We start from the raw sequence: 26308 nt of genomic DNA, 5'->3' as shown, positions 1-26308 counted from the left end.
ATGCCCGTGAGGATAGCCTCGTGGCTTACATTGTCAAAAGCCCCCTTGATATCCAATGCCATTATTATATTCTCCCCGCTCCTGGGGACGTTCCCGAGTACTTCTTCTTTGATTTGAAGCAGTACGTATTAAAGGACTACGGTGGCTGTGGAGCCGCTATAGATATCTTTCAGTATTTTTACATATGGCTCATCTACACCCTGATTCGGTAATGCCTCCATGACTGCTGAGGTTTCAACTGAATCAAACGCTTTTTCGTAATCAATGAAAACTATATATAAGGGTTGGTTATACTCCGCACATTTCTCTATAACCTGATTGATAGTGCGAATATGGTCTATTGTTGAGTAGCCTTTACGGAATCCTGCCTGGTCCTTTGGTTCACAGAAGTCTAAGGTGTTCCTGATTCTATTTGCGATTACCTCATTAAATACTTTGCAGGCAACGGACAGTAAGCTGATCGGTCTATACTTCTTCAAGTCTTTGGCGTCCCCTTTCTTATGGATTAGGATTATGTTAGCGTTCTTCCAAGATTCCGGTACGCTCGAGGTTATGAGGCATTGTGTATATAGGGTGGCCAGCCTTTCTAGGACAATGTTCCCACCATCCTTCAACAAATCTGCTGTTATCTGATCCTCCCCAGCTGCCTTCCCCCTTTGCATAGCTCCCAAGGCGTGCTTTACTTCTTCCGGCGTTACTTGGGGGATTTCAAGTTCTTCTAGACTATTCTCTCTCATGCACGTTATCGTCGTGGGTGCTACTGGCACTGTATAAATCTCTATAGAACTCCTCAGCCACTTACTATCTCATCCATATTAGTAACGATATTGCCGGCTTTGTCTTTTAACGCATACATCTCATTCTTGCCTATTCCTAGTTTCTTCTTCACTGCTTTTAGGCTTCCTCCGTTCCTGAGAGCATGTTCAATTCTATTCATATTATAGTTCCTTATGTCAGCTGTCTTACGCTTGTTGATTAACTTCGAATGTTCAGCCAGTTCTATTTTAGCTGTAGGGTTAGAGGCTTTCATACATTGGCGTTTCTTGATTAGATCTTTCGTCTCCTGCGATAGCTTACTGGCAACCTGTCTAACGGAGTTACCACCGACTTCTATTGCAAACTCATTGATGGTGCCCATAAGATTGTCGTTCATTGCTTCAACACTAAGGTCCTCTACCTGAGTTAACGCCGAATACCTGTTCTGTAGCTTGATCCGGAATTCCTCCAGTTTCCCTCTTACCGCTAACTCATTGATTGGCTTCTTATGTACCAGTTTCTTCCGTTCCCTCCTCAAGTCTAGGCTAATTCGAGTTCTTACCATCCTATGGTCACTGCAGCGCACCTTGCCGAGCACTTCCACATCTTGTATGATGCCAGGGATAGCGCAGAGTATGAAGTCTATTTCATTTCTAGTGTCGCCATTCGGACTCCTCCACGTCCACTTTCGGCTATTCCGCTTGCGGAAGAAGGTATTCATTATCCACATATTATTCTGTTCTGCAAACTCTACTAATAACTCTCCCCTGCTATTTCTAGAGCCCATGCCATATTCCCCCACTGACTTGTCTCCAGCCTGCTTCTTGCCTACCTTGACATTGAAGTCGCCCATCAGCATAGTGTATTTTTGTTTTGACTTTACCCATCGCTGATTCCACGTCTTCATAAAAGTTTTCGACTTCCTGGTCATCATGACTGGATGTAGGGGCGTAGACCTGTACTACCTTCAATTTGTACCTCTTATTAAGTTTCACAAGACCTGCCACCCTCTCGTTAATGCTATAGAAGTCCTGTATGTTACCAGCTATATCCTTATTAATCAGGAATCCGACTCCTAGTTCTCGTCTCTCCGCTAAGCCCCGGTAGCACAGTACGTGCCCGCTTTTTAGCACTGTATATGCTTCTTTTGTCCTCCTAACCTCACTGAGCCCTATTATATCCCATTTACTACCCTCTAATTCCTCCATTAACACTGCTAGACTCGCCTCACTAGATAACGTTCTAACGTTAAACGTTGCCAGATTCAGATTCCTATGGCGGCCTGTCCGGCACAGTATGTCTGTGCGACACAGTATGTCTGTGTAATTTGTCAAAAAAAGAAAATAAAATGACTGAGAGAAAAAAAGCAAAAGGAGAGACAGGACATCAATTTAAAATGCATACAAACAATACAGTGAAAGAAGTGAGCGTGCATTAGATTTGAAATGTGTCATGTTAGTTCTATATTTAATGTTTCCGGGAAGAGAGTTCCGGAAGGAAGTGGCAGCAAATAGAGGTATGAATTTACCATAGTTGGTTTTGGGCATAGGCAACAACAAGTTGTTTTGCGTTGCAGAACGCGTGGAACTATTAATAGCAGACTGACATATGCTATTACGAGTAAAGGAAATTGAACAAAAAATTCAAGTCCATTCCACCCTGCGAAGGTGCGTGACCGGCGGAGCTGTAAACATCGCATTAAAAAAACTTGTGGTAAAGACTTTATTGAATCACTCATTGTCACTAAGTAACGACGGTCCCAATAGCTTTGTGGTCGCCATGATATACGCTGATCAGCATACTCGCTACTGGAGGCATACTCTTTGTTAATGTCAAATCGATGCACGTACGCTGCTGGGTGGTCGATTGGGCCGAATCGGTGCGGCATCGCAATCGAAATGTCTCTAACACGAAACGCGTAAACCACTCCCTCTTCAATTCCGACACATCCACATTGAAATCACCGACAACGCATGTTGTGTGCGTGATTCCAAGAATGTATGCACTGGTCGCTGCACTCTGGGTGGTCGGCTGGGCCGGATCGGTGTGACATGGCAACCGAACTGTCTCCAACACGAAACGCGTAAACCACTCCCTTTTTTGTCCCGACACATCCACATTTATTCACCGACAACGGATGTTATAGACGTGATTCCAACGAATACTATATGCACCGTTCGCTGCACTTTGATAAGTGCTTGTAGCCTCTGATTCACGGGGCAATGAGCCATTGCATTTTATACTTGCGTACGGAGGATATGAGTTCTTACGGGGGTATGAGTCATCGATGATGCTGATTTTGTGTGTGGACACGAAAATTTTATTATAACCTAGCCATGTACAGCTCCACTGGAAAATATATGTGTGTGCAAGAATACCAAGGGAATGGTTAAGTTTGGTAACTGACAACATGTTATGACAGCGTAACAAAGACGAAACAGGGCATCGAAAGCTACTGAATGTTATTATTCATATGGCCTGATTTTGAACATGCTGCAAAGGAGAGTAATGGGTTGAGTATTCATGGCTCCATTATGAAGCACAGTAATTGATATGACTGTGATTGAACCCGTAATAAATGGTCACGAGCACGTCCGTATAAGAAACGAACAAACTTTCATTAAAACCCTTACCATACGCCACTTGTTTTGTGACTAAGTTAACATGTTTGTCAAATTTTGAGTGCTTATCTAGTTCTACACCAAGGACTGGGAATCTAGTTTGTTTTGAACTATGTATTTCCGTTGACTCGAATAATACCGAGGGCAAGGTGCAGGAATTTTTCGCGCCGAACAAAACGTTAAAAATTTTGTTTTAGCGTTAATAAATTTTAGAACATTTTTCTTTTACCAGCTTACAACATTAGCAGCATCCCTGTTAAGTCTCATTAAATCATTTATATATTTGTCACAACAGTAAACAGTACAGTAACACAGAACAGTAAACACCACGTAATTGTTAACAAAAATCAGATACTGCACTGGGCACTCACATTAGGGACCACTTTGATGCCCTAGTCGGAGGCGCACACAACCTTTAAGGCGGAATTACCTGGAACCATATTCGACGTCAGTTAATCGGCCACAACAATAGAAACAGGATAATTATGAGCAATATAACTATCTAAAGTAAAGGCTCGTAATTGAAGTTCGAAGCTGAAGAATGCGTGTTAAGTACCGATCCTGCGCTACATGTTCGGTTAATATAATGCAGGTAACATTACAAAAGTAATTTAGCATTACACTGTGTGTAATGCTTACTTATTCGCTTTCTTATTCATGCCAATATAGATATAGAAAGCACAGGTTGCATTAAAGGCCCTTTTCGAGCTTTTACTCTCAGAGCATAGCTTGTTACATTCTCACTGCGTTGATATATCCCGCACGAGCTGGTGAAAAATCGTTTCGTGAACCTACAAACTTAGAGATTGCACATGTTGTAACGATCCGTGTCTCTTTCGCTTTTTCGTCTCATAAAACCGCTCTAGAGGAGAGATAAAAATGCACGCTTCAAAAATGAGGCAATAAGTGCAAATGCAGCAGCTGGAGTAGAAGCATTTTTTCCCTTCTTCCCTGCCTGTGTCTAATCTCAAGACGTTCATTTCTGCAGTACCTGGGTTAAGAGGGAAGAGCAGGCACAATGAATCAAGTTATCCGCTCGCCGTTTGCCCGACGCGCTCACAGACGGCGGTCGGAGATGTATAACGAAGCCGCTGGTGTGAAGGCCGTTCGTTTATGCTTTTATTTTTTCTTTCTTGGGTCTTTTGTAGTGAGGCGAAGTAATAAGTGCGCCGATAGTGCCGGGCACGTATCATCGCTCTAGTAATCACGCGTATATTTATCTGGCACCCTTAGCGTCGACTAGCTCGTTTCTGAGACCGAGAACTGTTCACGCGTAGCCAGCTGCTCTGGGCTCCGTAACGCTGGCGACCGGGGATGCAGTTCCTCGGTCGTTAAGAGGACTTACCGACTCTCGTTCGTTCTCTGGTTCTCCTCAGGTTGCTGTCGCGACTTTCCTATTATTATTTTTTCTCTGCTTTTCCCGGTTCTGGTTGGTTGTGTTCAGCCTCGGGAGAGAATATAAACGCCCCCACCGATTGAGTGCGCCACATGGCGAGAGCATTTATACGAACCCGGAGTTCATTACACGCTCGTACTTTGCGGCTTGCGTCTCTTTGTCGTCGGCTCAAGCCCGCTCCGCTTAGCGAGTCGTTGGTGCACCTTCGTCAGTGTACTAACTTTTCCAGAACGGCGTGTTGTATTCTATTTGCCGTTTTAGCGACCACAGATGCTATCTTTGCTGTCGCTGTCTTGTCTTTGCTTGCAATCTGCCGGGTCGACACAACCTCTTAATCACGCGTCGCTTTTACGTGCTGTAAAACATACACGAATTTACTCATGAAACTCGTGCAATTGCTTCTGAAATAATGACTCATGAATTTTAAAAGCAGTCAATACAGTAAACAAATCTTATTTTTCATTTCTAAACAAAATATGTGCCACGTACATGTTATTACAGGATGAGGTTCGGTGGTTAGGAATGGTAACTGGGATTTCTAATAGCTGATTTCAAATCTTCTTTATCAAGTGCGAATGGAAAGAAAAGGAACTGTTTCTGGTTTTGTGAGGTGCGATTTGCATTATTTTGCGCTCGCATCATAAAACGAGGTTCCACTTTCAAACATCCTTATTTCAAGCCCACCACGCTTTCTCGAGCGCAGTCGACCTGATTCAAGCACTATACGCACTTTAGAGGCAAACACCGATAATAGCAACATTCCAGAAAAACGGAATGGCTGTGAGCGCCCAGCAATGCTCCTTTCTTTCTTTCTTTCTTTCTTTCTTTCTTTCTTTCTTTCTTTCTTTCTTTCTTTTTCTATGTCTCTTTCATTGCGGTATCTATCGCTCATATTTCCTACCTCACTGATTCTTCACCCTCCTTTTAATATCCCTCCTGGGAATAATAAAGATCCAAGAAGGGAGGTGGATGACTGGAGTTGGAAACTTAAACCAACCGAGATTCGCATGGTTGTTGAATGAGAGAAGCGCAGAAAAAAATCGCAGCCGCGCTGAGAATTTGCTCGGCCAAAGCAGTGGAAGGATAAAAGAAAAAAGAGAAAAAGAAGCTACTTTATAGATTACAAGACAAACCACAACGTGCGTTTATAAAGCTTCCGGCTGACAGCCCCATTATTCTTCGGGTATGCCTTCTATCGCGTTCCTTGGTGAAACTGTAGCTTTATATACTCTGCCGTCGCTGGCAACTACAGCGCCAGTAATCACCTCGGAAACACGTAATGCTACTGTCTTTGCTTTTTAAGCAGAGTTTCGTACCGCTACCTCTGCAGGTATTACTTTGTGACCGAACAGGACTTTAAAAGCATTTGACTCGGTTAATCATAGAGGGGAGACAAGTTATTCTGTCCAGGTTTGAAGAAGACCACTTCAGCTTGTCCAGTGCTCCAACATTACAGTATTAAAGAAATTAAAATTTATCAGCCACAATATGCAGAAGATATTGTTGCAGGAATAGTTGGTAGCAGGTCAGACTGAGTACAGGAGGAAATCAGGGGGATGCGCATGAAATATTTTGAAAAGTTTTTCCCTTCTTTGTGACGTTCGTAGTTGTGTTGATTTCTATTCTATGGCTTTATTGTCAAAATAAGGTCCAGAAATTAACAAAGGCTGCGTAGGCCTACCACATTCAAATATCGCAGGCGGGGAATATGATAACAATTGATTGGTACAAAAAATAAAAGCAAAATCCAGCAGACTTGAGCGATTCTTGCAGCTGAGAACTCATTTACTGCTACAGCATCACGCTCTCGTAGCGAGCAGCGCCATCTTCCGAAGAACAAGTTCTTAGCGATGCACGCTACGTCTACGAGGTCGACGTTTTCGTGCTCTATAGGACATTGCCCACTGTGGCCTCCGAAATGCATGCGCAGACGCCTCCATTCTCGGAGTCCATGTACAGCGCACAAGCTACCCTCCAAACTACCAAGCTCTAAAGATGTCCTATAGCGCAATGGTTAGCTCATGCGTCTCCCAACTCTAAGCGGTGGGGAGCCAAGTCTTCATTTCGTTCGCCGTATAGCGAAGATGAGGTTGAGGAGGTGACCTGACGTTACCGACAACCACGTCACCGGAAGAACTGATGGACGAAGCCACTTTCAAGCTTTTAACAGACGTTGCAATACAGTAGGTGAACTGAGTTAGAGCAGCGCATCCTGCCTTACTATGAGATTAATTATTTACTTTTGACCACCAGAATGATAATATTGGGCGCTTGTTCTTTAAGTGCCATGTTGAAAAGGGCTCAACGCTAACAACGTAGCGTTCGGTGCTGCTACCTCCATCCCGGTATTACTTTCGTAGGGCTTTGGGAAGCAAGTGTGCAGCAAGAGTACAGGAGCGCTGTCACGTTGTCGTGCCATTCTTTCAGTGCAAACAAAACTACAAATCTATTCCGCACTATTTGCTTCACATATTAATTATTGCAGTTTAGTATGTTTGACTACTACACAACGGAATGTTACAAAGACTTGTTTATCACAAAAGAAAGATATTCGCAACATCGCAAATATTGATTATTTATCATCGACATAACATTATTTCCACTCATACAACATTAGGAAGACACAGCATACATATGAATGTCGTGTTTTGCGCTCATTCTACGTATCTTCACCCAATTTGACGCATTTCATTACATCAGTTGCACTGCTTCCACAGTATAGTTATATTCGCACACGTAGCACTGACGTATGGTTGATACCACGTCTCCATACTATTTATAAGTTACAATCCTGTTGTTGTTTATCTAACGCATTTCTGTTGATGTGTTATTTTAATGCTCTGTTACCAACTGATACGTTTCCTGTGCTCTCTTGTTACTGTTTATGCTAACTTGAGGCAAAGCGCAAAAAGCACGTAGGACAACCGAAGGGAATGAAGTCCTTGAAGCATAACCTTCAGTTATTCCTTAATAGATACAAGCATATGGCGACACGCACATTAACATTACTACGTTAACTATTCTTTGATTAAATTATTTTGGCGTACGTTCATTTATTTTCTTATTCAGTTGCGTTGTTGGAGCATGGGCAAACTTATGCTGTCATTATTTGTGCTTCACGCTGTAGTGTTTTATACAGTGAATAATTTAATTTTGAGTCGTTTAATGTTTAATGTTTATCTAAAGCAGTTCTGTTGATCTGTTACTTTAATGCTGTGTTACCAACTGATGCGTTTCCTGTACTCTCTGTGTTACCGTTTATGCTAACTTGAGGCAAAGCGCAAGAAAGCACGTAGGACAACAAAAGGTAATGAAGTCCTACGTGTTATTTTGCGCTTTGCCTCACGTTATGCAGTACCAATTAGCACACCAGTCTGTTTCATTGAACTTCATTTATGCTAGTATTTTTTCACAATACGCTTACCTAGATATCTAGCCTTGCATATACCCGCCGTGGTTGCTCAGTGGCTACGGTGTTAGGCTGCTGAGCACAAAGTTGCGGGATCGAATCCCGGCCACGGCGGCCGCATTTCGATGGGGGCGAAATGCGAAAAAGCCCGTGTACTTAGATTTAGGTGCACGTTAAAGAACCCCAGGTGGTCGAAATTTCCGGAGTCCTCCACTACGGCGTGCCTCATAATCAGAAAGTGGTTTTGGCACGTAAAACCCCATAATTAAATTTTTTTTAACCTTGCATACTTTATTACTCTAACACCTTTACTCTATTCTTTGTGTTATCATTTCTTCTTAGTATTTCGTACGACGTATTACACAATTCTAATTCCTGATGATTTGTTACCTTTAATTCTCTTTTACCCATATATATGTATCTGCTCATGATTTGGCATCCACATCAAGGTCGGACGGACACCACGAGTGCATGAAGTCCTGTCTGGTATCCGGTTTCTGGGCCTCTGTTAAGCTACTAACCGCAGCTTTTAGCCCCGGAAACCATTCCAAACATGTTCGAAATAATAAAGAATTTTACATGTTGACTTTCTCAATTTTGCTATTTTCAAATTTTTGAAGTCTTAGGTGTTTATACGCACTTTTCGCCTAACCTACATTGGTCTGCCATCTACCATAAGCCAGAATTCAAGAAACAAGTAAAGACTTGTTAAACATGGATGCAGTAACGTTGAGGCCCCGCTTATTAATCTTCTTCGGGCTGCCTGCAAATTCCCCACTCCGGGCTCCCGATACTTCGGTTAAAGACATGTCACTCCGGACCCAAATGTGTCGCTCGTTCCTATAGAACACAGCCCTCGCCTCCCTCCTGAAGATGGAAATGAGCACCATGCGCATCGCTTACGTACGTCAAGCTGACGGCGAACCACGCCACCCTGACTGTGTCGAGAAAGAGTGCCGCTGTATTTGCAAGAAAACGGAGGAGCGAGATCGGCGTGTGTGGTGATTCGAATAATGCAGAACTCATTACTGACATCCATTTAGGCCACGCACCACAGTCACAAAACTACTCTTCTCGGTAGCGCGCAGGCGTGAGAAGGAGGGGAAAGCGGGCTCATCAACTCTGCCCGGCTGATAGTGCAGGAAAGCCCGTCTTCGCGGTGACGCCATGCGATCCCAATAACGAGGCGCTTTAATCGCCTCTGGCTCGCTCGAAGGAGTCGTCCGGCACTTTGATTTTTATACCCGAGCGTTTCGAAAGGAGACTGGATGGTTTAATGCGTGCATTTAAGGGCTAAGTTTCTGAGGAGGCGGTTTTTGAACGGCTCGTCGAGAGAACTTTAGACTTAAGCAATCAGATCTTGTCCCCCTTCTCCCTACCCCCCCAAACCCCGCTCCAAGCGGAGTTCGTAAGTGCATAGCACAGCGTAGTACATTGCGATAAGCTGATCGGCTGCAGGCCAACATCTGTGCTTTTGCGACTATCCTTGTGATCATTGTGCCATTGTTTGAAATGTTTCAATGAATACTACACTCAGAACATTGTGTAGTCACTAAGAAAAGCGTTTAAGTACTCCGAGGGTCCCGTGGGTTGGGAGATTAGGGAATGTTTGCCTCTGTGCTCATGACCTCTTATCGATTCATGAGCACTGGTTGAAGAAAACGACAGCGTCTAGTGCGTATAACAAAGAGAAATAAATATAAAAATGAACTGTTACTGCCGTGTAACAGCTTCACTACTGCCGTACCAGTTCACGGGTGTGCGAAAGATCGAGATAGTACGGATCACATATATTATAATAAGGAAAGACAATGCTCAGGAATGCAAAGCACTCTGCAAAAGAATGCATATAAACCATATATGCACTCTAGATATATTCCGGGCATAAGCGTTCTCTAGCACTCAATAGAAGCGGTTACAAGTAAAAAAATAGAAATGGTGTCCGGCTAAGCGAGACGAAACGGGAAGGACAAGTGGCAGCCCCATGAGGAGTGCCCCATGGGGAGTGATTCTGACGTCAGTTGTGCTTCCATTCGGAGACAGGCAGTGTGCTACAGCAGTCCTCCCTCTCGCGCCCGCCATCTTTATCCTCCTCTCTGCCACATATCGCCGCGCTGGCTACTTTTAGCAACCACTCTGTGTTTGGCAAGCAAGGAATATACGACTGAAGTTGAGTGCAGGGTAATCACTGCGCCATTTTCTTCTGGCGTTTGCCCGCGAATAGAAGGGACGCTGCAATATGGATTTTCGAGCTGCTCATTATGCCGCCTACATGGCTCACTGACGATGTTCATTTTCCAAAATGGAGATTGGGTGGTAGGGGGAAGGGAGGGGTGGGGGGGGGAGGCGCGTTGTATACTGACCGCTACTGCCACAGTCGATCTTACTGCAGTTGCGTGTTTTAGCCAGGATTGAGTGGTAGGCAAGTTTAGTTGGGGCGTCAGGTGGACAGGTTGAATGCCCATTTGCTTCCTGATGCTCCATCTCACTTCTAATTGCGCCAAACTGCAATGCGTGATAAAGTTATTTGTAATAAAAATCTAAAAAAAAAACTAGTTATCAACTGAGAAAAAAATGAAAAGTGACGAATTGGGGAGGATGAAATGTCATGCTTAGGTGCAAGGTCGAAGAAATGAAAAGGGGAATGTTAATTAAGTTCAAACGCGTGTTCAATGTCAGCATTCTGAGGCTAGGTCGTACGTAACAACTTATTTCTCTGCGTTTGATGACTCACACCTGGAGCAGGTCTGTGTGCGCGTGTGCTCGTGAACTCGTTGTTCCGCTTAATCTTCTTGTTTACCGATCTTATTTAAATGTCAAACAACTGCATTTGGAATACACCGTGCGTGGTCTGTGAATTCATGTTATCCAATTCGTCGTTCGCGAAGAGCTCCAAAAATAAATGGGGTTGCGCAATCCACTACTTCAAAGCTTCAGCTCACGATGCCTCTGGGAATTAGTTCTCATACGAGTTTTCCCCACAGGGATACTTTGCATCTGACACCACTCCGAAGACTACTTCCACCTCAAACCACGCGCCTATAGTTTTACAATTATCAAGCCTGACTTCAAGTTTGCTTGACCAACTGGTCCTCCGTCAGGTGATACTTCTCAGAAAAACTGTCATTCATTGTTCCATTCCAGATAAATATCCTAGAAGACATATTGCAGCAGCCGACTAAGTAACGACGGAAGTCTGTTCCCCGCACTTAAAGACTGCCCCTCGAAGAAATGGCCAGATTCGGCTAGGATTCGTACATGGCGCTACTCGAGGCAAGTTCCTTGCGGCGGCCGTCAAATATGCTTTTATTGCGCCCTTCTGGCGCCTGTCTATTGTCGCACCTCTTCAACATCAATTACCTGGTCTTTGTTCTGCAGTCTTTCCGCATTAAGAATGTTTGTACCTTATATAATAATAGATACAGATTTGATCTCAAATGCGGTTCTTTGCAGGCAGCCTGCAAAAGAGCAGCGCAATATTTTTTGTGACTGTCAAAAAAAATAACTAGATCGAACGCTCATGTTGTAATCTATGTAAGGCGGAATGCTATCATGGTAAATGCAACCCGCACAATTGTCTTTATTGTCATCCTATTCAACGTCTAATCCCACAGAATGTTCGAACTCCGATACTTGGGGTCCACTGGCCTTGTGTTAACGACTGTAATAAAAACGCCCTTCCCGCTTGGTTTTCCTACCTTCTTTTTTTATTTTTTGGGATGTTCATTGTTTCATATGCAAAAAAGATGACAAGGTAGGTATTCAATGATGTGGTGCTGTTTGACTTTTGGATATGCTTCAACGTACAATTTGGAAAAGAGCACCCACTTCATCTTCAACGCATACGCGTTTTCAGAGTTGAATCCGATTACATTATTTTTTGTTTAAATCTTAATGTAGCAATACACAACTTACGAAAATGCACACTGACTATTAGATGCGGGTATTCACGTACGCACAGCACGGGAGTATTTCAAAGAAAGCACAAAAATTAGGCTTTTGCAACTGTAAAAAACACGGAAGTACATAACGTAATAGTCGCCAAGCATCCGAGAATTAGCTGCCCTAAAATAGTTTTAATGTGGTGATGCCAACTGAGCCATGGCTGACGTTCTTAAAACATGATTCCTTGCCTTTATTTTTCTAATTCGATTTTGGTTGATCTTTTAAAGTCACAGTATAGTGTTATTACCGGCCTAAAACAATAATTCTGACCAACTGGTTAAAGCATCCAGTTCGGACAACCATCGGAAAACTTATTTTATTTTTGCTGTGAGCTATTTAGCACGGCGGCGGATTCGGAAGGTCATGGGTACAAAAGCGCGTTGCCTCCAGTTAGCCACTGGTTATCCAAATGGTTACCACCACGAAACGCAAAATCACCAAGGTCACCAAAATCAACACAAATTTGTATTCAGTGATTAGGCGGAACAGAAGTAGAGAACGAGGGAAAAATATACCATTCACAAAACTGAACAAGAAAATATTACTATATTGTCGACTCATGAGTAATAAAAGATGGGTACAGCGTATCCACTACGGGTACTTACAGTTCCGAATACTGATTTCCCTGTGGAAGGAATAATAAAAAAAAACTAAATATGTTCCCGGTCGCTGCCCAATAAAGGGCGCTATATCAGATATACAAGCATACCCTGGACACGCTCATGTATGAACAGATAGCTCCAGTTTGTCCGATTCACCGACATCCGAGTTCGTCATCCCTCACTTAGGTATACAAACAGTTGTTCGGTTATCCCGAGCAACGTCTTCGACTGCGGCTAAACTGTTTGCCATCCTGCCTGCAGTCCGGTTTGCAACTTCGGCAGAAAACAAACTAAAATAGGTTAATTTCACTGACTCGCAGGCAGCGCTGGCGTCCATTAGCAACTTAAGTGCATTATATATAAAAGAAACGCTGCGCTAATAAACGCTAAAAGAAATGACCAAAGCATATCAGGTGCATCATAAGGTTGACTTTCAGCTCATACCGGGACCCTGTAACAGAGACGGAAATAGTGCAGCTCATGCAGCAGCGCGAGATGGACGTCAAGAGAACAAGACCACCACACTTTCTATAACTACATCTTAAATGCGTTATATCTTGAGAGACGCATCAGCATGCAATAGCAAAAGAACATGGCTCGATTCAAGGGATAAGACTGCATGTCTTTATAATATTGATTCCCCATTGAATTTACCAATAGAGTGCAACAGGCGTCTCCAAAATAGTTCAAGAACACTCACTGCAAATGTGACTGTGTCACTCGATGTTAAACATATACCTTTATAATGCAACAAATAATTTGAGCCAAGAAATTGACTGACGTCAACATTTGTGCTGCTCGAGCGAAGGCTAATGAGCCTAAAGAAGCTGCTGGGACCATGCCTAAAAAGTAGTCATAAAAATCGTGCGCCTACAGCCCTTAAGGAGTTCTTGGAGGTAACAGACACACCAATAAAATAGTGAATTTCGCCCAAGATAGTGAAACATTCACTGCATGTATGCGCGTTGTATTTATGTGTAATGTATGCAATTTTCTCTCTGTATCGTTATCTGTATTGCATTGTAGCGTTTGTTTGAAACATTTATAATGGTTAATTTTACTATGACATTTTTTTTTATGTCATTTGTGCATTGTACTGTATCTGCGGTGTCTCTGACACTTAACATGAGTCAGCATAAAGTGTGCTATTCTTAATACACATTCTTTTAACTTTTGGGATGTATAATATTTTGTGAACTTGTTACACTATGTGATAATATGTGATTGTCACAGAGTTGCATGCCCGCGCCCCTCTCGAGTGGGCCGACATTGCCACCGCAGCCGCAACGCTGCTTGCACGGCGATGAGGGAGAGCGCTCCCCATTGTCCCTGAACCCGCCCGAAGGGTTGATCACGTGGGTCGCCTGAGCGCGACGGAGGGACGAGGCGGCTCGGCGAGCCGGCAGAGCAGCTTGGAGGACGAAGGAGCGGGGTCGTGCACCGGGAGACAGCTGAAGATGTGGTCGGCAGGCTGAAACCTCCAGGCCGAAGTCTTCGCCGTTCGACCGACAGACGGTGCAAGTCCGTCAGGATCTTCGACAGCGAGGTACCAGCAGCCCGACGCTCTTCTGATCGGGATCTCGGCAAGCACGCCCCAGATAAGCCTCGTGTTCCAGGCCGCTCTCAGAACTTTCCGCCGGACTCTTTTTTTTTAATCGCGTTTAATCTTTCATTTATTTATCCATCGCGTGTTAATTATTGTATGCTCTGTTAGTGTAGTGTTTGTCGCATTTATTGTCGCGTGTATTTTTCATTTTTGTTTTTTGTTTATTTTTGTTTATTTTTTGTTTATTCGCGAGTGTTAGGAGCTCCCACGTGGTGGGCTTAGTGTCGCGCGAGTGGCGTCAGGGCGTGTGCTGTGTGACCCGCACGCCTTCCGCGAACTAGGCCCCACGGCTTGTAATTTGTATGTTCTTTTTCTTTTATTATGTTTTGCCCATGATTTTATTTTATTAAATTGAATGTGTTAGTGGAACGCCCCCCCCCGTCTCATGCCTCTGGTTCACGGTCGATCAGGCGTGGACCTTATCGCCGGTCAGCAGTCGAACCCTCACTAAACGCACGCGGGGTGGGTTTGTTGTCGCCCCATCCCCTCCGGTTCGGAGAGTGCGAATTACCCCACCATCAATTCTTGACAACTGGCGTCCGCACGACAGGACTCGCTGACCGCGATCTTCCGTGACCACGAGGCATAGCGGGCGGAACAGACGCGTATCGCGGAGAGCGGGAGAAGGCCAAGATATGGCTGATGGACTCCTCGAGGAGTTGGAGCGCATCGTGGCCGTCGGGAGGCAGAGGGGCCTTGAGGGGCCTGCGCTCCGGGAGTTTGTGCGCGACATGCGCTCCAAAGAAGAGGCGGATAGTCGCGAGCGCAGGAAAGCGCGAGAGCTGCGACAACGCGAGGCGGAGGAGTGCGATGCGGCACGGTCTTCCCAGCGCGTCCTCGAGTTAGAGAGGGAAATTGCGCTGTTGCGCGCGAGGGGGGACCGTGACGAGAGCATTCGGAACACAGAGTGCCTGCCGGGCTCGACCGTCGCCGCTGACCAACCTCATCCCTCTGGAGTGAGCCTTGCGCAGGTTCGTGCCCAGCCCGAATCCTACCTCGTGCCTCACCCCTTGGGCGCCGGGGCCTTCGAAGCGAACGTGAGGCCGGTGCTCCGAGAATCAGGCGGTGTGGCGGGTAACGATGGTCAGAAGCCGACCACGAAAAACGTCAGCCGCCGCGCAGGCAAATTGTGCCATCGCAGGCCGAGAGAGGCGGCGAAGTGTGTGGCGCGGCGGAGGCTGGCGGGTTACCGCACACCGCGGAGGTACGAGGTACGGACCGCTAGCAGATTGCAGAGGGTGAGGAAGAGGCCACGCAAAATGACGCAGAGGTCACGGAGGCGTCGACAGAGCTCGGGGGTCGCGGAGCGTTGCTCGTCGCCGCGAAAGAGAGCGCGAGCGATATATTCGCCGCGGCAGGTGCCGCTAAGCCGTGCACTTCGTGACACCCGGTTGGTCAGACGCTGCGCGTGGGTGAGGACCCGGCAAGGTTCGTTGTACCCCAATCACCGAGCCAAAAGGAGGCAACCGGGGCGCGAGGTGATACGTCGCTGTGGAGCGGCTAGTGCGTCTCCCCACCTATGTGTCGGGAAAGCTCGGGGGACGGCAGGAATGCGACCCCAGCGAGCCCGTTTGAAGAGCAGGGGGTAGTGAGCAGGGCAGCCGGCACTATGTTGACATTTTAGATTTGTGATAGTGCCACGTAACTTTTTTTGTTTGATTGCATTTATTAGCGATTAACCTTTCGGCCCTTCAATTCACCGATCTCTGTTATTTTTGTATGTTTTGTTTTGTGTGTGTGTGATACGTGTTGCGTGTAGACTGCGCGTACCAGCTCTGCTATGGTTTGCGTCAGTCACACGACCCAAGGGGAACAATACAGTATCATATCAATTTTTAGCAGCTGATTTTCAGTCATGTTTTATCCGGCGTTTGAGTTGGGCTGTGGACTGCACTGACTGGCCGAGAGCGAGGCGGCGATGTGCGCGGACAGGTGCCTTGTGCGAAGTGCCGTGACCCACACGACGACGTGATTGTGCGCGTGACCTTCGAGTGCGTGGGGAGTGCGGTCTCCTTAAGGTGCGCGTACATGACTCTGTGTTAGTTGAATGTTATTAGAATAACATTCTTGTCGTCGGGGTGGTGTCACAGAGTTGCATGCCCGCGCCCCTCTCGAGTGGGCCGACATTGCCACCGCAGCCGCAACGCTGCTTGCACGGCGATGAGGGAGAGCGCTCCCCATTGTCCCTGAACCCGCCCGACGGGTTGATCACGTGGGTCGCCTGAGCGCGACGGAGGGACGAGGCGGCTCGGCGAGCCGGCAGAGCAGCTTGGAGGACGAAGGAGCGGGGTCGTGCACCGGGAGACAGCTGAAGATGTGGTCGGCAGGCTGAAACCTCCAGGCCGAAGTCTTCGCCGTTCGACCGACAGACGGTGCAAGTCCGTCAGGATCTTCGACAGCGAGGTACCAGCAGCCCGACGCTCTTCTGATCGGGATCTCGGCAAGCACGCCCCAGATAAGCCTCGTGTTCCAGGCCGCTCTCAGAACTTTCCGCCGGACTCTTTTTTTTTAATCGCGTTTAATCTTTCATTTATTTATCCATCGCGTGTTAATTATTGTATGCTCTGTTAGTGTAGTGTTTGTCGCATTTATTGTCGCGTGTATTTTTCATTTTTGTTTTTTGTTTATTTTTGTTTATTTTTTGTTTATTCGCGAGTGTTAGGAGCTCCCACGTGGTGGGCTTAGTGTCGCGCGAGTGGCGTCAGGGCGTGTGCTGTGTGACCCGCACGCCTTCCGCGAACTAGGCCCCACGGCTTGTAATTTGTATGTTCTTTTTCTTTTATTATGTTTTGCCCATGATTTTATTTTATTAAATTGAATGTGTTAGTGGTACGTCGCCTCCCGTCTCATGCCTCTGGTTCACGGTCGATCAGGCGTGGACCTTATCGCCGGTCAGCAGTCGAACCCTCACTAAACGCACGCGGGGTGGGTTTGTTGTCGCCCCATCCCCTCCGGTTCGGAGAGTGCGATTACCTCACCATCAATCTTTGACAGTGATACATATCACCAATGTAGAAAGGGGTAGTCGGCACCCTATTTTATTTATTTACGCTCTTTATTTATTTACACCCTCTTTATTTATAATATCTATACATAATAAAAAAAGCTGTGAGGTGACAGCCAGGGGGTGCAGGAAATTTAAGATGACGTCGTTACAGGCTTTCGCTGTAGCGACATTTATAACGTTCATCTTGAACAATATCTTGAGACCATGGGCTCGCTTAGCACAGCTACATATGGCCACAAAAGCGCTGTGGTGATTTTTGAAAGATGCAGGATCGAGTTACCGTCTGTGATATAGAGCAAAAAACTATTACCACGTTGGCGATACCCACAGTGTACTTTCTCTCTTTTTCTTAATCTTTCCCTCCTCTTTTCTTTTCCCCCAGTGTAGGGTAGCCAAGCTCGCTCAATCCTAGTTAACCTCCCTGCTTTTCATTTACCATTTCCTCTCTCTCTTTCTCTCTTTTTTATAACTTACCAAGCATCTATGTATGATAGGACTGACCAATCGGTATTCTGGAAGCGTAATGTACGAACTTTTCATTTGTTTAACGGCCTCCTCTAAAGGGTTTGCGCATGACTTGGACACGCATATCATGCCCTCCTTTCTGGACTACCTTCTGTACTCCCAGAACACTGCACGAAACCAGCAACAACCTCGGCCATGCGAGCGAAACGTATCGCCCCTTCTCCCATCTATTTGCTTCCCACATCTCTACAAACTAGCGCAACCAGAACCACTGTGCCAGCGGAGAATCATGATTGATGCCGGGCGGCCATGCAGCTCCAGCACATGGATGACCCGCCGTCATTTGTCTGCGTGATGTCCATGGGCGCTGCTATAACGGGGCTTTCTACGTATAAGTCCACATTCCATCCGCGTGAGTGATTTATATCTGCACATTTTAGTTTATTTCAGCGAACGTGTGCTGATTTGCGACCCATGTGCTACATCAATGTATCTTGTTTACGGCAACATTTGTTTTCGTGCGCAATATTCTGTGACCTTACCGCTTCCTTTCATGAACACGGCTGCAGAAAAATATCTCAGTTTTTTTTTTTTTTATGTTCTGCCTTTCCGTAAGAGATAACATTCGTCTTAGCTATACAAGTGCAAACTCCAGACTTCTAGTTGCACTCCGAACTATTTGTAACTTCAAAGTATAGAAGCAAGGAAGAAGACCGAGCAAGTAAAAAGTTTACTGCAAGCATGTTCAAAATACGCGTCACCGAAAAAAACGTAGTTCATCTACAATTTGAGAAGTATGAGGCAACAGAATGAGAAATATAGGGTAGTGTGAAGTGCGCAAGTATGTTTCTTTACTTGTGTCACAACCAAACCACGCACTAACTCGAAAAACTCTTCAAATCCAAGCGGACGTCTTTTTTATTCTTCCCGGAAGTAATTTTCAAGCGACGCTGACACATCGCACGTGTCAAGTCCTCCTCGTTGAGCTTTCCTGAGGGCGGCAAAAATACTGCAGCTATGGAAGGGAGTCATTCAGAGCATCCTGGCGGCTCATAACACACCCACAACTTGGGGAGGGGAGGGGGGGGCGGAACTACGATGGCCCACCCCAGCTAGGCTAGCGTTATCTCGGGGGCGACGTCGTCATGGCAACAAAGATTTGTGACCTCAGTAGACACTCAGGTAGGGATAGCGGATTCGTACGTATCCGAGAGCGCAGACGTGGTGATTTCGGAGCGCTCAAGAGAAGCGTGGAGAAAAGGGACAGTGAGGGGGGGGGGGAGGTATAGTACGGAATCGCGCCACGTCCGACCCCTGCCTGGATGCCGTGCACCGGTTCGTGGGAATTACCAGCTGTGAGATTCCCAAACCTGGGTGCACCCTTGAACGCAACAACTCTTACCCCTCCCCCACGCGTCTCCTTCTTTCCGAGTCCGCGAATCAAGGCGTTCGCAGGGGCGAAGAGTCTCGCGAGAGCGACGTGCCGCACGGTCTAAGCCGAGCCAACCGGGAAATGCTTTATTTCTCTTGGTATCCGACTGTGTTTGCCTTTCCACGCTACGGCGCAACACGTGCTCCCCACGCTCTGTTCGTAAACGTCCAACCGTAGCGAGACCGTGCACGTCGTCATCTGTTTACTCTGACACGCAAATACTACGGAGATTTGTTGGCGCCGAGCAATATTGGTGCGAGGCCGGCCTTTCTTCCCTCCTCCGTTCACCCTATTTACGTGCGCCTGCTTGCGCTCGGTGCGCAGAGCTTCCGCCATTCTTCTCGGACCCAACAGCTGAAACACGAAATACTTACAACGCAACACTGCCCTGCCTTTGGAATACACGTGTTTTAGCCATATTTGTTTCGGACGTGGGTTGCCGGGGAAGCTCAAAATTTTTTGCCACTTATCCCTACACAGGAAATACGTGTAAGTACGAAATCACTCTTTGTCGGAAGATCATCAGCGTACGCGTTTCTTTCCACGTCCCCACTAACAGGTACGCCCATGAGCAAAAGTAGACGGACTGCAGGCCGCCGAAAAAAAAATAGCGTATTTTCTTCGTAATTACCAGGCATAAACGGAAACTGCCGCGTGCACTAGAAAATCCGCAACGCCGAGTTTGGACTGCAGTCTTTAATTTTATGTTGCACTCACTGGCAAAAGAGAAAATTAGTTGTTTGGTCCGTATGCTTTTGCTCACGGGTGTAAGTAATGGTTCGCACGCACGTGCGCTTCGAGGTGTTCGTGAAACAACATTATTACATAAGAAACAGAATATCGTTCTCAGTGCGGCCCCCAAGCACAAAGCTACAGATGTTCGTAGGTGTTATTCCATCTATCATCAAGAAAAGAAAGGCGAGTCCTTAATACTCTGCCGAATAGTTATTCTCAAGCGCAGGCCTCAATGAGTTCTAATCTGCTGCGCGAGCTGCTATGATATATTTAGTTGTCATAGGAGGTCCACTCGGCGCAAGAGAAAACTCTTTAATTTTAAACTTTTGAGTTTTAGGTAGACATGTAAGAGCCGAGAAAAAGGCTGGAAAGGTTCAGAAAAAGAGAGGGCGTTTTTTTTCTTTTTACATTGGAGAAAGTGGGGAAAAACATTAAAAGTTTCGCATACAGTTATACTTTCCATTTACTGCTGTGCAGCATACGATTCTAGAAACGATGACAGAAAAAAAAAATAGCAGCACAGTTTTCAAGTGTCCTCATTATATGTTTTCAGTTCAACTTTGCAAACGCAGCGGTATACAAGACGCCATCTGGATCTTGGTCCGGGACTGGCGTCTGAGACTCCGCAAAGCACCTGGCGACAAGGCCTTTGCACCAACAATCCCTGACACCTATAGTTTCTAGGATGGTAGTTGCGAAGCCTTTGTTTAGAAATGTTCATAACAAGTTTCACGACAGGCACATAAGTATAAGTGTTCGAAACGTGTTCGAAACGTGTCTACGTACAATCAGATATGTATGTTAAAGCGGCCGAAATCGATACTAATGCGAGTGTGTCATGCGAGAGAAACTCGGACACATAGTGACCTTTTCCGCCAGTTATCAAATTAGCAGTCTTTCGTTGAACAGAACAAGGCATTCATTCCATTCTCGTCGCGTTCTTTGCATAAATATTGCATGCATTGAAGGATATTTATTTTTATTGCTGGAATAATGAATAAAATTCATTTTTACTTGAGTTTCAAGTTTTGTCGAAAGTTACGAAATTTCCTGGAAAAGGAAACACGGGAACAAAACCGTCTTTTTCCTCCCGCAGAAAATTTTCGCAAATATTGTATTCGTGTATTTCACATCCCAAAACCGCAATCTTATGCCGAGGCACGCCTTTGTGGTGACTCCCGAATAACTTAATTGACCCCTTGGGGTTCTTTAACGTGTACCTCAATCTAAACATATGAGCATTTTTGCATTCCGCCTGCATCAACATGTGGCCTCCACTGTAAAGATCGAAGATCGAGCCTGTGTACAAGAAGATCGCGAGAGCCTGTGTAGAAGAAGATCGAGCCTGTGTCACAGGCTCGATCTTCTTGTAATCCGCCGCGGTAACTTATAGTCGCTATTGCTTCACACTGCTCAGCTCGAGGTCGTGGGTTCGGTCTTTACAGTGGAGGCCACATGTTGATGGAGGCGGAATGCAAAAATGCTCATATATTTAGATTGAGGTACACGTTAAAGAATCCCAAGGGGTCAATTAAGTTATTCGGGAGTCACCACAACGCCGTGCCTCGGCATAAGATTGTGGTTTTGGGATGTGAAATACACGAATACAATACTTCCGAAATTTTTTTTAACACAGGCTCGCTCAGAGAGAAAGAAGAGAAGTTACAAGAGGCAGCCACCTGCGTAGAGGACTACGTCAGAGCAAGAGGGCTAGCCTGCTTCACTGAGAAGTCCGAGCTCCTGAGAGTTTCGAGAGGAAAGCAAAACCGCACAGTCCCCACCAGCGACGAGTTAAAGCTCAACATCTACCTCGAGGGGAAGCCGACACCGGAAAAGACGCTCATCAGAATTCAGGGGATGTGGATACAGTCAAACCAACGCTGCACCCACACCCTCCTCCTACTCAAAGCATCCAACCTACAAGTGGCCCGCATGATCACGCGCATCTCACACAGGCACCACGGCATGCGAGAGGAGGACACACGCAAGCTGGTCAGAAGCCTGGTCGTCAGCCGAGTGGCATACAGCCTCCCATACTACAATCCCATCAAGAGTGAGGTACAACAGGCGGACGCGATTCTACGCAAAGCCTACAAAACCGCACTCCACATTCCCCACAACACCTCAACCTAAAAGCTCCTAGCCTTAGGACTACACAACACCTTCGACGAATTGAAAGAGGCGCAACTATAGTCTCCCAACAGCGCAGACCCCATCTGGCAGGGAGCTCCTGAAGAAACTAGGCTGCGCCGATCAACTTCAAGAGATACAGAGGACCGAAACAATTCCGGACGAGTATCGCAACACACTAAAAGTAGCACACATACCCCCGAACATGGATCCCAACCTACACAAAGCACGCAGAGAAGTGAGGGCTGAATACCTACAAAAGACACCAGCACCCCAAGAAACGACGGTATATGTGGACGCGGCCACATACGCTAGAGCAGCGGGGCAGAGCAACAGCAACGCGGTAGCAACGGTGATCGATTCGAACCTACGCGAGATCACGAGCGCATAACTACAAGGCTGTACGATAGTCGAGGCTGAAGAAGCGGCCGTCGCTCTAGCGGCAGCAGAGGGATATTGGTCTAAACGGTCTCTAACAATCCTTACAGACTCACAAACGGCGTGCCGCAACTACCTACGCGGCAGAATAGGGCACGGACCGCTCCGCATACTCCGCTCCGGAGACCACATAACACAACGACAAACAAAAGAAGAACCAATTTGGCATACGATAGTATGGACGCCGGGACGCACGGGAGTGGAAGGGAACCAAGAGGCGGACAGGATAGCTCGAGGGTACACTTATTACCGAGCATCCAACGTAGGCGACCTCGAGGGGACCGAACCTGCACCCTTAGACTATTCGGCGATACTAAATTACTACAAGGGCTGCAGAAAGCGGTATTCACCACCGCACAACTCCCTTAGCAGAGAGGACTGTGTCGCGTGGAAGCAGCTACAAACGGGCTCGTACCCGAACCTAAACGTACTCAGCAAAATTTATCCCACACAATACAATGACAAATGCCCCTGGTGCCACGAAACACCCACGCTGTATCACATAACGTTGGCACGCCAGAAGATAGACGTGGTACCCGTTATACCAAACCCGAGTGCGGAGCAATGGGAGGGAGTGCTCTCCAGCGATCGCCAGGTCGACAAAGAAGGTCTGATTCGGCGAGCACAACTGGCAGCAGCATCCAGTGGAGCCCTGGACTAAGGGCAACCGGCCGTTGTGCTAGAAGATGGACGAAGCCATCTGAAGACCGCAGAAGACTAGCGAACCTAGAGCTAATAAAGTTTTTCACTCACTCACTCACTCACTCACTCACTCACTCACTCACTCACTCACTCACTCACTCACTCACTCACTCACTCACTCACTCACTCACTCACTCACTCACTCACTCACTCACTCACTCACTCACTCACTCACTCACTCACTCACAAGAAGATTGAGCTTTCCTTTCAGCCATGTTTCAGCTTTTTCCTTTTACACAACTGCCTGAGCAGTGCTACAGGAATACAGTTCCCTGTGTGCGTTTAGTCACTTTGCACCATTCCCACACATCGGCGAAACCACGCTTGTTCATCTAAATAGAAAGAAACAGTGCTGTAAAGCGCATGTAACAGAACCGACGCGACGCATGAAGCAATGATTCTCCGGTTTTTCTATGTAAATAAACGCTTAGAACCGCATTTCTGTGTCAAACATACTCTGCCATTATCTGGCGGCTTCGACCACATGATTTAATGATTTGTCCCCATTTTTAGCCGACCCTAAAGTTAATCGTGGAGGACAGGAACGGAATTCTTCAGCAGAAGCCTCAACACACGAATAATAAATGTCTCCCTTACTCAAAGGAATTGTACGATGTCAACTTCTAGGCATGGCTGCAAAATTCAACTACATATTCGCAACCGAAAGGTCGCTTCGACATGGCAACAGGTCGCCTAAAAAACCACATTCACTCTAAAGTTTATTTTTTTCCTTTTCGCCAGCATCATGCCAAGTTCAGTTCGTCCCTCCTCAGGCTAGACTAAGTTCAACTCCGTAGAAGAAATCATCCCATGATCCAAAGATTGCTTACGCCACTTGCCAATCTATTAATAGGAGCGCCGAATCACTGATGAAGCTGACCCGCTCTATCTTGGCGCCCATGCATCAATGTCAGTTAACGGCGACACTGGTCGGTCCATGAGCTAACAAGAAATGTCTGAACCTCGTTTATTTCGTAACTTTCTTGAAAATTTATGGTTTCGTATTGTGTCTACTTCTGTAGGCAGAGATCCTTCTTCTGCTCATGCTGAAGTCCAGGAAGCTGCATGCAGACGGCAAGTAGCAATAGTGACATGTCTACTAGCCTGCCTCCTTTTCTTCTCGATGTGATGTCACCTTCGGCTACGGTGATCGTAACCTTGATGTCACATAGATATCGACGTTATACAAAGGTCATTCGATGAAGGTGGAAACATGGTAATGCCGATGAAGGAAAGAGCAAATGTCCCTGTATAGGTGACTTTATTCTCTGTCTGCTGCATAGGTGCATCAGTGAAAGGGAGTGTCGTGAGACAGAAACTGCACGTCAGTTTTTACTGTAGCCATGGGCTCGTCGTTCATATCGACTCGACTGCGGCAGGTCGTGGACTGGAAGTCCATTGCCGCCAATTATTCACTAGTGAAAGTGGGTGCAGGCATCCTTCGGCCTGACATCCTGCTTTCATTAAGGATCCGAACAGCCCGAGCCCGCACCATTCAAAATGTAGAAAATTGTTACGACTTCTTTACACATCCGAAATGCGAAGACACCTTCTTCTATGGGAATAAGTCTCCCGCTTCAAAGATTAAGGTACCGCAGTGGCCAGCGCTCTTTTCTTCATTTTTACTACTACGTACTAAGTTCTTTTTCAATAAGAAATGGAGAGGTTTGGCTGGTGGCACGCTGCCTGATACTCCCTCTGAATGCAATAATAAATACTATAAATGAGTAAATGAATAAATACAAAAATAAATAAATAAACAAACAAATAAACAAATAAATAAATCCAGTCAAGTAACACGGCATTCGACCCACACACATCACACCGAATTTAAGTATTTCGTTGAGATTAATTTGTAAACAAGGATAAGGTGCTTCAGAAAGGCTGCCCAACTTTTCGATAGGAGGGCTTGTCTTCCTCAAAGGGGGCCTCCTCGTCCTCGGCAGGATAGTTTTGACGGGTTAGTGGAGTGACGTCACGTGTGGTCGTTGTCTGCGGCGGCTGGCTGTAAAGGGAGAGACTGAAGAGAAAGCTAGCGATGTCCTTTGACGTATCCAGGCGTGGTTTCTTAGACCAGGGGACAAGAGAGGGGAGAGTAGGAAGGCGGCAAAAAAAGAAAGGAAATGAAAATTGAGAAAGAGAAGGACACAGGACGCTGGGGTATTGGGGAAACGAGAACTTGGGGAGCCTTCAGAGGTGTCGTGGGCTGCGTGCATTTGGGCTTTTAGAAGAGCTGGTCAGCCGGTCAGTGGGCGAGTAACAAAAATACATTAGTCGAAAGATTGACTTCAGTAGCATAACATCAATGCGTCGTGTAATGTTGAAGGTGTTAAGATGGCGACATGGAGTATCGGGGCAATGGCTAGGGTAGATCGAAGGCAGCGGTTTGGTGTTACAAAGTACGTTAGCCTCAGAAGTTCGGCAGGTGTTGTCTTAGTGGCATACAAAAGTGGCGCGACCTTGTGCGATCGAGTCTTTGTGTCGATGTGAGTATAAAAAAAATTTTAAATATCATGTAAAAACCTACAGTAAAAGAAAAAGCAGGAGGAAGAAAACTGGAAGAACAAATAGGAGGGTGACAGCAGAAAAAAACGGGAGGGGGCGGATGTACATGGGAAAAATGATCGTATGGTTGATATATGCGTTATATGCGAGGTTATGTATACGTGTATGCGATATATGCGAGGTTAGCTGGTGGGATAACGCATTTTCTACCTTTGTTAATGATATGAGAGTGTCTGGTTCAAGTCACAGCTTTTAGCTATTCTAAGCTGACACATGCCAAATTGATCTCCGTCGGGTGTAGGTATTTAAACTTGTGTATGAGGTCTGATTCTTTATATTTCCTCTCGCGAAGTGAACGGAAGTTTGTTTGTATAATATACAAAGCCTTGCTTTATCGAATATATGGCCATGTTCATTGAAGTGGCTGACTACCGCTTTAGTTAAATTATGTTTTCTATATGCGCGATGGCCGTTGAGTCTTGTATGAATTTGTTGTCCAGTCTCACCCATGTATTCTTTGTTACAAGCGGCACATTCTAGACATTAGACTATGTTGCTT

The sequence above is a fragment of the Dermacentor andersoni genome, chromosome 4, assembly GCF_023375885.2.
Source record: "Dermacentor andersoni chromosome 4, qqDerAnde1_hic_scaffold, whole genome shotgun sequence".
In the NCBI taxonomy this organism is placed as follows: Eukaryota; Metazoa; Arthropoda; class Arachnida; order Ixodida; family Ixodidae; genus Dermacentor; species Dermacentor andersoni.
Note: the sequence above shows the minus strand (reverse complement) of the source record.